This window comes from Dasypus novemcinctus, chromosome 18 (assembly GCF_030445035.2).
Source record: "Dasypus novemcinctus isolate mDasNov1 chromosome 18, mDasNov1.1.hap2, whole genome shotgun sequence".
NCBI lineage: Eukaryota > Metazoa > Chordata > Mammalia > Cingulata > Dasypodidae > Dasypus > Dasypus novemcinctus.
This window is the reverse complement of record NC_080690.1, coordinates 74,400,169-74,418,022: the sequence shown is the minus strand read 5'-3', so window position 1 is coordinate 74,418,022 and position 17,854 is coordinate 74,400,169. Positions and strand designations below refer to the sequence as shown.

The following is a 17,854-nucleotide window of genomic DNA, read 5'->3' as shown; positions in this document are numbered from 1 at the left end:
GACTGCTATTAGAGAAAATGCATATATGTAGAGAAAATCACAAAAAAATACTCCACGAATTCTAGATGTCATTACCAAACAGACCATATTCACTAATCACCGTTAGATGAAAGAAATAAAAGAAAGTCGATTGAAAATTATGAAAACAGAAGAAAAAAATTTATACATCTGGAAATGAAAAGACATATAATTAAGAGCCAACAAAGAAAACAAAAATGTAAGTTTTAAATTATTTAGTTCTAAAAGGTATTAAAAATACAATATATCAAAATGCAGCAAGAAAGAACTAGATTGCTAATAAATAAATATTTATTAGGGGAAAATAAGACTGAAAATAAATGTAAGCATTCCCCTACAAAGTACTGAACAGCAATTGGTGTTGGCCTTGGTTATATATGCTTTTAATCTTTTTTTTTTTTTTTGTCTTCTTGTGAGTTGTAGGACCTCCTTATGTATTCTGGATACATATCCTTTATCGGCTACATACTTTATCAATATTTTCTCCCAGTATATGCCTTAACTTTTCCATATCCTCAGTTTAAAAATTTTTTTTTTCCCAAAATTTTGATGAAGTCCACTCTAGCATTTTTTTTTCACTTAATGATCACAATTTTTGTGCTGGAGTTAAAGAATCTTTCCTTAATCCAAGGTCACAAATATTTTCTCCCATGTTCTCATCTAAATTTTGTAATTTTAGAGTTTATATTTGGGTCTAGAGTCAATTTTTCTATACAGTGGACAGTAAGTTCCTTTTTTTCCATATGGATATCCACTATCTCAGTACCATAAGTTGAAAAGAATATAATTTTCCACTGCTATTCAATACTGTAGTAGACATTCTAGCCAGAGCAATTAGGCAAGAAAAATAAATAGAAGCAACCAAACTGGAAAGGTAGAAGTAAAGCTATCCCTGTTTGACAATTACACAGTCCTATATATAGAAAATACACTAATAGTATACAATCTGAAGCTCAAATGAAGAAAGCAATTCCATTTATAATATCATCTAAAAGAATAAAATATCTAGGAATAAATTTAATGAAGGAAGTGAAGGACTTGAACACTAAAAACTGTAAGAACTGCTGAAAGAAATTAAAGACCTCACTACATGGAAAGACATCCTATGTTCAAGTACTGGAAGACTTAAATTGTTAAGATGGTAGTACTATACAAAGCAATGTACAGATTCAACATAATCCATTTCAAAATTCCAAAAGCCTTTTGCACAGAAATAAGAAATTGATCCTCAAATTCATAAGGGATTGAAAGGAGCCCCAAATAGCCAAAACAATTCTGAAAAAGAAGACCCAAGTTGGAGGACTCATACTCCCTGATATTAAGACATATTACTAATATACAGTAATCAAAACAGTGTGGTATACTGGCATAAAGACAGGCATATACACTAATGGAATAGAATTGAGAATCCAGAAATGAACCCACATATCTATGGACAATTAATTTTTCACAAGGATGTCAAGCAGTAAATGCAATGGGGAAGGATGGTGCTGGGAAAGCTGAACTTCCATGTGCAAAATAATATAATTGGACCTCTACTTCACACCATATACAAAAATTAACTCAGCATGGATCACTGATTTAAATATAAAAACAAAAACCATAAAACTTTTAGAAGATAACATGGGGCAAACCTTCATGATTTTGGAATTAATAAGGAATTCTTAGATATGAGATAAAAGTACAAGCAACAAAAGAAAATACAGATAAATGGGACTTCAAAATTAAAAACTTTTGCACATTAAAAGACATTATCGGACCAGGCTGTTTCAGGATTTTTGCAGGACTGGAGGTGTCTGGACATTGATTTGGTGGGAAGTGAACTCAACCAGCAATAAGAAATTAGAATAAGAAGAACAAAGTGACAAAGAGAAGATATAACACTTAGGCAAAAACAACAGCTAATAAATCTCCAAGACTAGACAAAGAAGCTAAGGAACTGATTAAACCCGTCAAGATAAAATGATGACCAGACAGCAACAAAAATCTACAAACCAAACCAGTAATCAGGAAAACATGGCTGAATCCAATCAACAAACTAAAAATCAGGAAGGGGAGCAGAACTTTGCACAAGTAATGAAAGACCTCAGAACATTTATCACCGACAAATCTAATGAAGTAAAGGAAGAGTTAACAACATGAAGACAACACTTGGAGGGGAAATTGCAGACATATGCAAAAAGATAACAGATATGATGGGAATGAACACCACAGTTCAAGAAATCAAAAACACACATGCAGCAAATATCAGCAGACTAGAAGAGGCAGAGCAGAGAATTAGTGATGTGGAAGACAGTACATCGGAAATCAAACAGATAGTAGAATTGGTCAATAAAAAGATAGAAAAAATCCAGCTAGGACTTAGAAACCTGAATGATAATGCAAAATGATCAAACATATGTATTACAGGCATTCCAGAAGGAGAAGAGAAGGGAAAGGGGTCAGAAGGAGTGTTGCAGGAAATAATGGCTGAAAACTTCCCAAATCTACTGAAAGAGACAGATGTACATATCCAAGAAGCACAGCGCACTCCACTGGTCATAAACCCCAACAAGCCCACCTCAAGACATATACTTGTCAAATTACCCAACGCTCAAGACAAAGAGAAAATTCTAAAAGCAGCAAGGGAAAAGAAAAACATCACATACAAGGGAAGCTCCATAAGATGAAGTGCTGATTTCTCATCTGAAACCATGGAGGCAAGAAGGCAGTGGTATGATATAGTTAAGGTACTAAAGGAAAAAAATTTCCAACCAAGAATACTCTATCCAGTTAAACTAGCATTCAAAAATGATGGAGAGTTCAAAATATTTGCAGATAAACAGAAACTTGAAAGAGTATGCCAACAAGAAACCTCCCCTTCAAGAAATTCTAAAGGGAGTTCTGCAGGAAGAAAGAAAAAAACAGGACAGGCAGAGTTGAAGGAGAGTGTAAGAGCAACAAAAAAGACAAAAAGAGAGGGGAAAAAATGCAAACAAAATACGACAAACACAAATCCAATCAAAATATGGCTAACACAAATAATTCCTTGAAACTAATAACACTGAACGTCAATGGATTAAACTCACCTATCAAAAGATTCAGACTGGGACATTGGATAAGGAAATATGACCCATCTATATGCTGTCTACAAGAGATACATCTTAGACCCAGAGACTCATGGAGGTTGAAAGTGAATGGTTGGAAAACAATCATACAAGCAAACAATAACCAAAAAAGGCAGGAGTAGCTATATTAATATCAGACAAAATAGACTTTAAATGCAAAACAATTGTGAGAGACAAAGAAGGATACTATATTTTAGTGAAAGGGATAATCTGTTAAGAAGATCGAACAATCATAAATATTTATGCTCCTAACAAGGGCGCCTCTAAATATGTGAGGCAAATGCTGGAAAAACTAAGTGAAAGAATAGATGCATCTACAATTATAGTGGGGGATTTTAATACATCACTATCAACTCTGGACAGAACATCTCAAAAGAGAATCACTAAAGAAACAAAACATTTGAACAGTATATTAGAGGAGCTGGATCTAATAGACATATATAGATTATTACACCAAAACACAGCAGGATATACATTTTTCTCAAGTGCACATGGATCATTCTCCAAGATAGACCATATGCTAGGCCACAAAGAAAGGCTGAATGAATTCAGAAAGATCAAAATCATACAAAACAATATCTCTGACCACAGTGGAGTGAAGCTGGAAATTTGCAAGGGACCGAGGCCCAGATTTCACACCACGATTTGGAAATTAAACAGCACACACTTAGAAAAACAGTGGGTCAAAGAGGAAATCTCAAAAGAAATCAATGACTACCTTGAAACAAATGATAATGAGAACACAACATACCAAAATATATGGGATGCAGCAACAGCAGTACTGAGAGGGAAATTTATAGCCATAAATTCGTATATTAAAAAAGAAGAAAGAGCAAAAATTGAAGAACTGCACATTTGAAGGAATTAGAAAAAAAACAACAAAGTAATCCAACAGGAAGAAGGAAGGAAATAACGAAGATAAGAGCAGAACTAAATGAAATAGAAAATAAGAAAGCACTTGAAAAGATAAACAAGACCAAGAGCTGGTTTTTTGAGAAGATCAACAAAATTGACAAACCTTTAGCGAGACTAACAAAGAAAAAAAGAGAGAAGATGCAAATACACAAAATAAGAAATGAGAAAGGCGATATCACCACTGACCCCACAGAAATAAAGACTATCATAAGAGGATACTTTGAAAAACTATATTCCAACAAAAATGACAATTTAGAGGAAATGGACAAATTCCTAGAAACACATAAGCAGCCCATATTGACGAAAGAAGAAACTGATGATCTTAACAAACCAATCACAAGTAAAGAGAGAGAACAGTCATTAAAAACCTCCCAACTAAGAAGAGCCCAGGGCCAGACGGCTTCACAGGTGAATTCTACAAAACATTCCGCAAAGAACTAACACCAATCCTGCTGAAACTATTCCAAAAAATCAAAACAGAAGGAACTTTGCCTAACTCCTTCTATGATGCCAACATTATCCTAGTACCAAAGCCAAACAAAGACACCACAAGAAAGGAAAATTACAGACCAATTTCTCTAATGAACCTAGACGCAAAAATACTTAACAAAATACTTGCTAATCGTATTCAACAACACATTAAACGAATTACACACCCTGACCAAGTGGGATTTATTCCAGGTATGCAAGGATGGTTCAACATAAGAAAATCTATCAACGTAATGCACCATATAAACAGATTGAAGGAAAAAAATCACATGATTATATCTATAGATGCAGAAAAAGCATTTGACGAAATACAGCACCCTTTCTTGATAAAAACACTCCAAAAGATTGGAATAGAAGGAAATTTTTTGAACATGATTAAAAGTATATGTGAAAAACCTACAGACAACATTGTTTACAATGGAGAAATCCTAAAATCCTTCCCTCTAAACTCAGGAACAAGACAAGGATGCCCATTCTCTCCCCTTCTATTTAACATTGTCTTAGAAGTACTTGCTCGAGCACTGAGGCAAGAACCAGATATAAAAGGCACTCGAACTGGAAAGGAAGAAGCCAAAATTTCATTATTTGCAGATGACATGATCCTATACATAGAAAACCCTGAGACATCTACAACAAAGCTTCTAGAACTCATAAATGAGTTTAGTACAGTCGCAGGTTATAAGATCAATGCGCAAAAATCAGTAGCATTTCTGTATACCAATAATGAGCAAGATCAGGAGGAAATCAAGAAACAAATACCATTCACAATAGTAAAAAAAAAAAATCAAATACTTAGGAATAAATTTAACTAAAGATGTAAAAAACTTATACACTGAGAACTACACAAGACTGTTCGAGGAAACCAAAGGAGACCTAAATAAATGGAAGAGTATTCCCTGTTCATGGATAGGAAGACTAAATATTATTAAGATGTCTATCCTACCAAAACTGATCTACACATTCAATGCAATCCCAATAAAAATCAACACAGCCTTCCTGAAGGAACTAGAAAAACTAACTATGAAATTTATTTGGAAAGGAAAGAGGCCCTGAATAGCCAAAGACATATTGAAAAAGAAAAATGAAATTGGAGGAATCACACTTCCTGACTTCAAAACATACTACAAAGCTACAGTAGTGAAAACAGCATGGTATTGGCATAAGGAGAGACAAACAGACCAATGGAATCGAATTGAAAGTTCTGATATAGAACCTCATATATATAGTCATATAATATTCGATAAAGCCACCAAACTTTCTCAACTGGGAGAGAATGGCCTATTCAACAAATGGTGCCTGAAGAACTGGATATCCATATGTAGAAGAATGAAAGAGGATTACCATCTCACACCTTATACAAAGATCAACTCAAGATGGATCAAAGACCTAAATATAAGAGCCAAGACCATAAAGATCTTGGAAAGCAGTGTAGGGAAACATCTACAGGACCTTGTAATAGGAAATGGCTTCATGAATATCACACCAAAAGCACGAGCAGCAAAAGAACAAATAGATAAATGGGACTTCCTCAAAATTAAAGCCTTCTGCACCTCAAAGGAGTTTCTCAAGAAAGTAAAAAGGGAACCCACACAATGGGAGAAAATATTTGGCAACCATATATCTGATAAGAGACTTATGACTTGCATATATAAAGAAAGTCATATATCTTGAAAATAAAAAGATAAACAACCCATTTGAAAAATGGGAAAAAGATTTAAACAGACACTTCTCCAAAGAAGAAATACAAATGGCTAAAAAGCACATGAAAAGATGCTCCAAATCTCTAGCTATCAGGGAAATGCCAATCAAAACTACAATGAGATACCATCTTACTCCCATAAGATTGGCAGCTATGAAAAAAACAGAAGAATACAAATGCTGGAGAGGATGTGAAGAAAGGGGAACACTCATCCACTGCTGGTGGGAATGCAGAAGGATCCAACCATTCTGGAGGACAGTTTGGCGGTTTCTCAAAAAACTAACCATAGATTTGCCATATGACCCAGCAATTCCACTGCTGGGTATACACCCAGTAGAACTGAAAACAAGGACACAAACCGACATATGCACACCAATGTTCATAGCAGCATTGTTCACTATCGCCAAAAGTTGGAATCAACTCAAATGGCCATCAACAGATGAGTGGATCAATAAAATGTGGGATATACACACAATGGAATACTACTCGGCTGTAAGAACAAATACACTACAAACACACGTGAGAACATGGATGAATCTTGAGAACCTTATGTTGAGTGAAGCAACCCAGGCATTGAAGGACAAATACTACATGACCTCAATGATATAAAATAAGCAAGCTGCCTCAGAGAGCTAGAGACTGGAAAATAGGCTTACAGGAAATCGGGGGGTGGAAGAAGGATGTGAGCCGACATCTGCAGGGGTGGAATCTATGATGAGCTGGTGGTAAGTATGAGCACAAAGAAGAGATAAAATGGGGGCAAGGGGTTGCCTTTGGGTGGGGCTTTGCAGGTTTGAGGGGGGCTGGGGATGGGCGGATGGGTAATATTGCCCAAAAAGTTGGGGGGAGGGAGGGGCAACATATGAACATAGGAGAGTGTCAGGTGTTGGTTGAGAGTAAAATGCTGAGAAAATCATATCAAAATATAATTAGGAGGGTTACCTGTTTAGGATGCTCGGAGGGGATGGTCTGATGCGGGACGGACTCCTGGGGAATGTCTGAATGCTAATTTTGCCAGGGTGGGTGGTACCATTGGGTACAGTCCCAAGTAGTGAGAGTTGGGGTGGACCCACATCCTGGGGAGGACTAATGCCATCAAATAGAGGGAACTGTATCTCTCGAGAGAAAGGGTGGCTCCCAGGGCATTAGGGCAGTTGAGCAAGTCAGGCCCTGAACACTGTTGCAAGTATCTCTGGATGTGGCTCCTCAGGAAATGGATTGGCTGTCACTGTGGGCCCCAAAGTGAGGGGAAAATGGATGCTGAATGGATGGAACCAAGGTAAATGTGGGGGCAAGAGAGGAGTTTCGCGAGTACACAAGGATGAATATAAAACATGTACTATTACACCAAAAACATATAGGGGACAACAGAGTAATAATGTAAACCATAATGTAAAACATAGGATAACTAAAAAATTTAGAAAACTGTATACCCTAAAGTATGGAACACAATATAAGCACAGATGTCACCTTGTTTGAAAGCTATTGTTTCGGAGCCTGTACATCAGTTTCAGTAAATATGATATGAATAAGTTAAAGGATTATCGCTGTGGAAGGGAAAAGGTTTTATGGTGGATGTGTGGGAGTACTGTATATTGTATATATGAATTAATGTGATCCAAGGCTCTTGTGAAGAGCTCAATAATTAGGAAAAAAGAAAAGAAAAAGATAGGATGTAGAATTTTTCCAAATCAATACGTATTCTAGATCTAACCTTTAAACTCATCGCTATATTCCATTTTACTAGTAAGGGAACCTGACATTATATTGGGCTTGGATCACAGAGTGGTTCAACAATGGCGGTGGAGGAATACTGGTATGGATGTTATTGACAGGTGATATATGGTTGACAGGGAGTTATACAGGGCATATGTCCAGGGTGCATGGTAATGTTTGGATATACTCATGGTGGAAACAAATAAAAACAACAGCTGGGGGGGTACTGGGTTCCTGGCCGGGGGTGCTCTGTCGTGGTCCCTAGGGGAGCAGCAGCAGTTCCCCAGGTGCAACGGTAAGAACCAGGAAGGAATGAGGGTCCAACAGTGGGCCCCTGATACTAATGACTATGCTTGTGAGCCTATACGCTTGCAATAAGAACAAGGCCTAGAGCAGCACTGTGCCTGGGAGTTTCCTCCTGACAGCCTTCATGTTACTCAAATGTGGCCAGTCTCAAGGCCAAACTCAGCATGTAGATGCAGTGCATTCCCCCCAGCATGGGACATGACACCCGGGGATGAGCCTCCCTGGCACCAAGGGATCACTACCAAATACCACCTGATGACAGAACTAGAAAATGACCTTGAATTAAAGGTTCAATGCGGATCAGCAGAATATCCCTGTCTACATATAATAACAGGACTTTAAAATGCTGTTTGACCAAATGTAAGGGGGAAATGGAAAGGAGAAATGAGTTTATATGGCTATGAGTCTCTAAAAAAGAGTCTGGAGGTTGTCAGAAGGATTGCCCTTATGCACACCTGAGCAGAGTCTCAGAGACAGATAAAAGTAGATACAACCCGAGGTGTTGGTTCTTTTGAGGGCTAAAGAGACCCACGGGTTCTATGGTCATGGCAGATGGGGTTCACTGCCATGTTAATTGGCCCTTCTTTGGAGCTGGTGTTTCTGCGTGATGGAACTGGACTCAGATGGGATCTCTTTTCACAAGACTTTCATGCTACTTTACTGGAATTGTAGTTGGTGCTGGGGTTTAAGATATATCTAGGGGATTTGAATCTCTGGACTGACAATATGCACTTCTCACCACCTGCCGACAAATTTGGGGGTTCCTACTACAATGTCAGGTTCGATAATTCACTAAAACAATTCACAGAACTCAGGAAAGCCTTACACTTATGATTGGCTTTATTACAGCAAAAAGGACACAAATAAGAAGAGACACATAACTTCTGTGTCCTCTCCTGGAGTTAGAAAGCAATTGGTAATACAAATCAGATGCCAGGAGGGTGATGCATTCTGACTATGAGTTTATCTATAAGCAACTTATTTTGAAATGAATTAAAATGAAATTTTAAAGATGGATTAATGATAGATAGAATATATGGATAGACACATAATAAAGGAGATACAATAAAATGTTAATTATAAGATCTAGGTGGTAGGTAAACAGGTATTCAACTGTAACATTCTTTAAAGTTTACCATGTTTGATAATTGGGGGCATGGAAGCTCCTGATAATAAGTGTTCAGTGAGATAACCAGAAACAAAAATTTCAAAGTAATTTCTCTTTTCTGTAACAGGAAATTGGAAAAGAGAACAAACAAGTCAAAAATAAAAGACATTTATAATTGCAAAAAAAAATTAAAATCAAGGTGGGAATGAGGGTCAGGGAGCCAGGTCCTTGGGTAAATGGAGACTCATAACCTGGTCTTAAAAGCAATAACTGAATTTTATAAGTATTTAAAATCCAATGAAATGTTTTATGTATTTAATGTAATTCCAGGCATAATGTCAGGCGTTTGCCTCTTGAAAGTATACTGTTGTAGAAATTAAAAAACAATTTTTTTTTGGACAAAAAATGTGGACATAAAAATGTCTATGAAATGGAAATAAGTGATATGGCAAATTAGACCAATGTTTTCCTTAGCTTATCTGAATTATGAAAATCAAGAATAGAAAAACAAAGGCTAAAGTTGAAACGTAGCAGAATCTTAACAAAATTGTCAGTGGGAAAGAGAATTCGGGGTAACAGACTTTATTTAACTGATGTCAGAACGAACCTCAAGGAAATAACTTAAAATGTGTGTGCGTGTGTGTGTACATATACACATACAGTAAACTTGCAGAAGAAGGACAAAATTTTAATCTTAAATAGAAAACTTACCACCTCGGATTTTCTTAATCCTTGATCTCCTCGCCAGTTTTCCTATCTAACAGGACGGGCGGAAGGGGATTTGAGAAGCCAAAGGAGATTTGTAAAGTAGTTCTTGAAGAAGGATTTGGATTTGGAGACCTGAAGGGAATGTAATGTTCGCCTGCAATCGAAGTTTGAACCTGAACTCATCCTCCCAACTAGGGTCCTGGGCCTCCCAAACACTGACAATACCCCTACCCGGATTAATCATCTGGGTCAGATGCTCACTTGACCATATCCGGCTACCAGGTAAATCCTGAAACAGAACCAGACATAGCTCTCACTGACAAATACCACTACATCCCAGGTCTCAATTACTAAGCCCCATAGACAGAGGGATGACCTTAAAGACCCCAAAGTCTGACCTAGGACTCTCGGTTGTCGCTCTCCACAGACCTTTAAAAACTGACCACCAGAAACCCCGTCACTGACACCACACAATAGACCCCTCCGTCACGGACTCTCATTTGCTCTTCCCATGGACCCCACGGTCCCAACCTACGCGGACACCACAGACTGCCCCTCACCTCATTTCAGGGACACACCCAGAAACTGACCTGACTTTCTCGTGACCCCACCGTGACCCCACCGCGACCTCCCAGAAGCTGCATTTCCGTGAATTCTGCCACAATTGACCACCCGCTCAGCCTCCGTGCCTGCCTATGGCGGCCGACGAGGGTCTGAAACGTTTTTAAGTGGCTAAGACAACGACATTTCCGGCTCACCGTTAGGAGGTAACATGTCTGCGCCCACCACCCTTGGCGCCCTGGGGGCGGCCATCTTTCAATCTTTGACGTACAGAAGGGAAAGAGGCACGGTCTGCTCCAGTTGTCAGGGATGGCCAGAAACAGTGGAAAGTCACTAAAACCACCCCCGTTTATCGGCGCTTTAACCGCCTCGCTGCGCGGTTTTAAGGGTCACTGACAGCGCAGCGCGAATTGCATAAATTTTGAGAAACTCGGTCACGGACCAGGCAAACGAGGCGCGGACAACGCCCACCTCAGAGGGCTTGGAGAGGGCAAGATGGTCGCGCCCTTTTTCCATTTTACACAAAGATTTGGAAACGCCTCGGTGGACGGGATCGTCTTAGAAATTAGTGTGTCCGTACAAATGAAGACACTTTCCCAGGAGAGGGAAACCAGGAATGATCAAATCTATAAGCAAATGCCCTGGGACACTTCTGAAGAACATGCACGTAGGAGGATGGTGGCTTTTGTTTGTTTGTTTGTTTTTTGGTTGCTGTTGTTTTAATGTTATATCCTGATAATAGAGAATGTGTTTTATTTTTATTTTTTGTTTTTTTAAAAAATTAATTTACTGAAATATATCACCCACACACAAACATACATAAACAGTAAGTGTAGAGTAATAGTTGTGAACTTACAAAACAAACATAACATCATATAGGACTCTCATAATTCATCCTACCTCCAACACCTTACATTGTTGTTAAACCTTTTTAACTAATGATTAAAGAGCACTGTCAAAATACTACTACTAACCAAAGTTTCCCCCCAACTCTCCCTATTATTATTATCGTTATATCATTTATATATGAACATACATAAACAATAAGTGTATAGTAAAAGTTGTGAACTTACAAAGCAAGCATACATAACATCATACAGGGGTCCCATACACCAATCCTCCACCAACACCTTGCATTACTGTGAGATGTTTGTTACAAATTATGAAAGAATATCGTCAAAATTTTACTACTAATTATAGTCCTTATCTTACATTTGGTGTGTTTCTCCCCCAGCCTACCCTCTTATTATTTTTTAAATGTATTTTTTATGACAGAAGTTGTAAACTTATAAAATAATCATGCACATGTGAAGAATTCCGAAACAACACCCCTCTATCAACACACCACACTGTGGTGGAACATTTGTTACAGATAAGATAGTATCATCTGATTGTTATCATGTCCATAGTATATATTTGGCTCAATTGTGCTTTATTTTAATCACCCATATTTACAAAAATTGGCAGTATATTAGAACAAAAATAGAAGTAGTACAGACTGCATTTTAGATGCGCGCGCACACACACACACGCACAGGAATAAATAACCAAAATTGAGGAGAAAGATTGCAACCACCTAGAAATATATAATATTCCTCCCATAAAGTATGTGGGATCAAATAAGTAAACAAAACTGTAGTTAGAGTATTTAGAAAATGATTATAATTAAAACAATAAACATTAAAATTATGAGCAGAGAAAAATGCAGTCTTACCTATCTACATGACTAACAGAGAAGAGTGAAAACTTTGCCCTAAATTATGCTTTATTATTAGAGCATAGTAACAACTAAGAACTAACACTAAAACTTTGATTTCTGAGCCCCAAAGCCCAGAAATTCTGGACTGAATCAATATGACGGCTCCAGGGAGAATGAAAAGTTGTCTAAGAAAGGAAAAATAATTGTCAATATGTTACTACAAAGTGGCTTGTAAATCATACTTAAATGATCTATAAACATTTTACCATGTTGAGAAAATTTCCTTCTATTCTTATCTCTTGGAAAGTTGTCATCAAGAATTTTACATAGAGCTGAGTTACATAGTCACTATAAAGTAAACACTAAATTGGATCCAAGCATAATTATAATGCCATTGGAAGAATGGGGAAAAGGAGATGCGTTGTGTCAGGTGGAGTGTTCGTGCTTGCAAGAAAATTATTTTGCAGCCTCCTTCGTGATAAATCTGTAGATAATGCCTAAAACAAGAAAAAAAATCCATTGTTACTGATGTATTTATGTTATTTAATTATCAAAACAGTTAAAAGAATAAAAAACATTGCAATAATAGCAATAATAGCTCTCAACTTGATTGCTTTATTGACAGAGAACCCTTAGGAGAACTTGATTATTTCACTGTCTGCTCTCTGAGAGTGAATTTCTAAGTGCATTTGAACGTGGAATTTTTTTTTTTAAACCAGCAAGTACCCTTTATTCCAGAATGTATAATCCAGGGATTGGACAATCTGGAAATCTTTCCTTATCTCATTCCGCTGCTACCAGAAGAAAATGTGTGTCAATGTTTCATATCTGTCACTCAGGTTTTTATTCCCTCATATTCCTGTGTCCAACTTCTGCAAGCTTGAAGTATCATCTAGATAAATGTTTCCCAAATATTGATCTACATCCTGGCTCCAGGCTAGGGAGGTGTTTTTTTTAAAAGATTTATTTCATTTACTTCCCCCCCCCCCCCCCGCCCCGGTGTCTGCTCTCTTGTGTCCATTCACTGTGTGTTCTTCTGTGTCTGCTTGCATTCTCAGTGGCACCAGGAATCAGTGTCTCTTCTTTGTTGTGTCATCTTGCTGCATCAGCTCTCTGAGTGTGCAGCACCACTCCTGGGTGGGCTGCAATGTTTACTTGGGGCAGCTGTCCTTGAGGGGTGCACTCTTTGCACGTGGGGCTCCCCTACAAGTGGGACACCCCTGCATGGCATGGCACTCCTTGTATGCAGCAGCTCACCACATGGGCCAGGAGGCCCTGGGTTCAAACCCTGGACCTCCTATATGGTAGGCAGATGCTCTATCTGTTGAGCCACATCTGCTTCCCAAGGGAGGTGTCTTTTTAAAATACGAATTAGGACACTGCAGCATCTAATTAATAAAATCTCAACCAGAATTTATTCACTAAGCTCCCTGTTAAATGTGATGTGCAGCCAGATTTCCCTAATTATTAGTAGGTGAATAAATATTCTTCTCCCCTATATTATGCTCTATTTTCAGAACACAAAACAACAAATAATTAATACTGGACCTCAGAAATACAGATATATCTTTATAGTCTACATCTAAAAACAAATGATCTTCTGCCATGGGGTTGAGGCAACCATTGAAAAGGTGATGTCCTGTTAGCAAAATAAATCTTATCAGAAAGGTTGCAGCTGGGGATTAGATCAGGTCCCTCATAGAAGACATGTTCAAGTCTTAATCTGTGTCTGAATCCATTTGTAAATAGGACCTTTGAAGATGTCATTATTAGATAAGATATGGATGCACTGTGAATGGGAACTGTGGCAGCTTGATATTATTTATGAATTCCAGAAAGGAGATATTGAGTATGTTTGTAAACTGATCTGTTCCTCTGGGCATGATACCCTTTGACTGTATTAGATTCAGCTGAGATGTGTTTGATTAAATTATATTAAGAGTAGGGCTTTGATTTGACCATGTCATTAGGGCATGCAAGATTAAGTCCCCACCTCCTTGGTGGGCTGATAAAACAGACTCTCACATGGAAGTAGGCACACAGAGAAGATACACAGGATCCTGTGGCCAGGGGAGAGAGATGAGCCTGATAGTTTATGGCTGACCTTGTGAAGAGAACAGAACAGCTGAGCCAGGAAAGAAACAAGCCTTGAGAAGAGAGATGACTTATGCCAGCCTGCTGAGATCAGAAGAAGCTGCATCCACGGGGCTTTAAGAGGAAGAGGAAGGATGAACCTTCACAGATATAACCTGCCATCTTGCTTCACTATGTGGCAACAAAGTTTGGTAAGGAATAACCTTGAGTTGGACTCTTTAGGGCCTTGTGACTGTAAGCTTTTACCCCAAATAAAAGCCAACATACTTCTGGTATTTTGCAACAGCACCCCTTTGGCCAGCTAGTACAGGAATTTTGAAGATTCTTTTTAGATGACACCAAATTGAGTCAGAGTAGGCCTTTTTTTCAAAGAAAGCCATAAGAGGAGACAGATTATCATGTGACACAGACAGAACTGCAGGCTAAGGGACCCCCAAGGATTACAGCAACCCAGCACCAGAATGCTATAGATTTCTGGAGAAATCATGGCCTTATGAGACCTTGATATTGGACTTCTAACTTCCAAAACCATGACACAATAAATTCCTGTTTAAGCTGATCCAGTGTGTGGTGTTTGTCACAGCAGCTCTAGCAAACTAAGACAGTGGTCGTCCTCATCTTGTACAGAGCTTCTGGGAGCTATTCTGATTTTATTTTTTAGATTTATTTTTTGATTTATTTGTCTCCCCTCCTCCCCACCCCATTGTCTGTTCTCTTGTGTCCATTCACTATGTGTTCTTCTGTGTGTGCTTTTGTTCTCAGCGGCACTGGGAATCTGTGTCTCTTTTTTGTTGCATCATCTTGCTGCATCAGCTCTCCATGTGTGCAACATCACTCCTAGGTGTGCTGTGCTTTTTTTTTGGCACAGGGTGGCTCTCCTTGCAGGGTGCACTCTTTGCATGTGGGGCTCCCCTAGGGGGACATCCCTGTGCATGGCATTCCTTGCACACGGCAGCTCTGCACATAGTCCAACTCACCACACAGGCCAGGAGGCCCTGGGTTTGAACCCTGGACGTCCTATATGATAGATGGATGCTCTATCAGTTGAGCCACATCTGCTTCCAAGAGCTACTCTGATTTTGAAGTGGCAGATGTGGGCAAGTTCTGTTCTATTGAAAGGATAAGTTATCAAATACAGTTAACAGAAACAAAAGTAAATCAGAAAGAAGTCTCCTCATCCTTTCCACAACATATTCCCACCTCAAACAATGGTCCAACAAGTAAACCAATATACTTAAACTTGGATCAATATTGTGTATGAATATTAAAACACATAGAGGAGATTGAGATAGATAATTAAAGAGGAAGGACAAATCCTGATACAAAGAAAGCCAATATTTCCCCAAAATGAAAAGTCCATAACCAAATGATTTCACAGTTGATTTTGACCAATCATTTAAAGAAGGTCTAATACCAATCTTGCTTAAACTCTTCCAAAAATTGAACAGAAAGGAATGGTATCAAACTCGTTCTATGAAGCTAACATCACCCTAACACCAAATAAATGAAGATATTACAAAAAAAAAAAAGAAAAGAAAATTACAGAATTTCTTTAATGAATATGGATGCAAAAATCCTCAACATAATACTTGCTAATTGAATCCAAAGACATGTAAAAATTATACATCATGATCAAGTGGGCTTTACACCAGGTTTGCAAAGGTGGCTCAACATTAGAAAATCAGTGTAGTGATTTGTTGTGGATGGATTTTTCAGGACTATCTAGATATAGGATCATATCATCAGCAAATAGTGAAAGTTTTACTTCTTCCTTTTCTATTTGGATGCCATTTATTTCTCTTTCTTGCCTAATTGCTCTAGTTGGAACTTCTAGTGCAACACTGAGTAGCAGGTGATAGTGAGCATCCTTGTCTTGTTCCCAGTCTAAGCAAGAAAACATTCAGTCTTTCTCCATTGAGTACAAAGTTAGCTATGGGTTTTTCATATATACATTTTATCATGCTAAGAAAGTTTCCTTCTATTCTTATCTTTTGGAGTGTTTTCATCAAGAAAGGATGTTGGATTTTGTCAAATGCCTTTTCCACATCAATAGAAATGATCATGTGATTTTCCTTCCTCAATTCAGTAACATGATACATTACATTGAATTTCTTGTGTTGAACCACCCTTGCGTATCTTGGATAAAACCCATTTAATCATGAGGTATAATTCTTTTAATGTGCTGTTGGATTCAATTAGCAAGTATTTTGTTGAGGATATTTGCATCTATATTCATTAGAAAAATCTGTCTAGAATTTTCATTTTTCATGTTATCTTTATCTGGCATTGGTATTATGGTGAATTTGGCTTTGTTGAATGAGTTTGGTAGTGTTCCTTCCTGTTCTTTTTTTTTGGAAGAGTTTGAGAAAGATTGTATTAATTCTTCTTTGAATGATTGGTCGAATTCACCTGCGAAGCCATCTGGTCCTGGGCTTCTCATCTTTGGGAGTTCTAAAAAATTTATACTTTTATTTTAAAAGATATTTAGATTACATAAATGTTACATAAAAATATAGGGCTCCCCATATACCCCACTCCCTCCCCCTTCCACACTTTCCCACATTAACAACATCTTTCATTAGTGTGGTAATTTGTTAGAATTGACAAACACATATTGGAGCATTGCCACTAAATGGGGATTGTAGTTTACACTCTCTTTTGGGAGATTTTTATGAATATTTCAGTCTTGTTACTTGTGAGGTGTTTGTTGAGATTTTCTATTTCTTCTAGGCTCAGTGTATGTTGTATGTGTGTTTCTAGGAATTTGTCCCTTTCATCCACATTGTCTAGTTTGTTGGCATACAGTTGTTCCTAGTATCCTCTTACGATCTCTTTTATTTCTGTGAAGTCAGCAGAAATGTTCCCCCTCTCAGTTCTGATTTTCTTTATTTGTATCTTCTCTTTTTTTCCTTTGTCAAGTCTAGCTAAGGGTTTGTCAGGTTTGTTGTTCTTTTCAAAGAACCAACTTTTGGTTTTGTTGAATTTTTTAATTTTTTACTCTCAATTTCATTTATTTCTGCTCTAATCTTTGTTATTTCTTTCCTTCTGTTTACTTCAGGATTAGTTTGCTGTTCTTTTTCTAATTCCTGTAGGTGTTCTGTTAGGTCTTTGATTTTAAGTCTTTCTTCTTTTTTAATGTATTTAGGGTTATAAATTTCCCTCTCAGCATTGCCTTCTCTGCATCCCATAGGTTTTTAAAAAAATCAATTTTATCAATACTTATTAACACAGCATACAATTCCTCCAAGGTGTACAATCAATGGTATTTGCTATAATCACATAGTTGTGTATTCATCACTTCCATCAATAGTAGGGCATTTTCATTATTTCAATGATGATAATAATAATGAACAAAAAACCCACAAAGAAACGAACAAAATCCCTCACCTCTCAGTCTATCTATGCTTCCCCCACTGTACATAACTGCTGTTTTT

The 17,854-nt window shown here is 37.7% G+C and overlaps 1 protein-coding gene across 1 annotated transcript in view; it reads right to left on the bottom strand.

Moving 5' to 3' along the window:
* The window catches only part of LOC101444980 (zinc finger protein 613), a 30,846-nt gene extending 20,074 nt beyond the window's left edge, over nt 1-10,772 (bottom strand). The window contains 1 exon segment of the mRNA XM_004454639.5: nt 10,070-10,772. The gene's annotated coding sequence lies outside the window, so the exon portion shown is untranslated.
* Nucleotides 10,773-17,854: the final 7,082 nt, after the last annotated feature.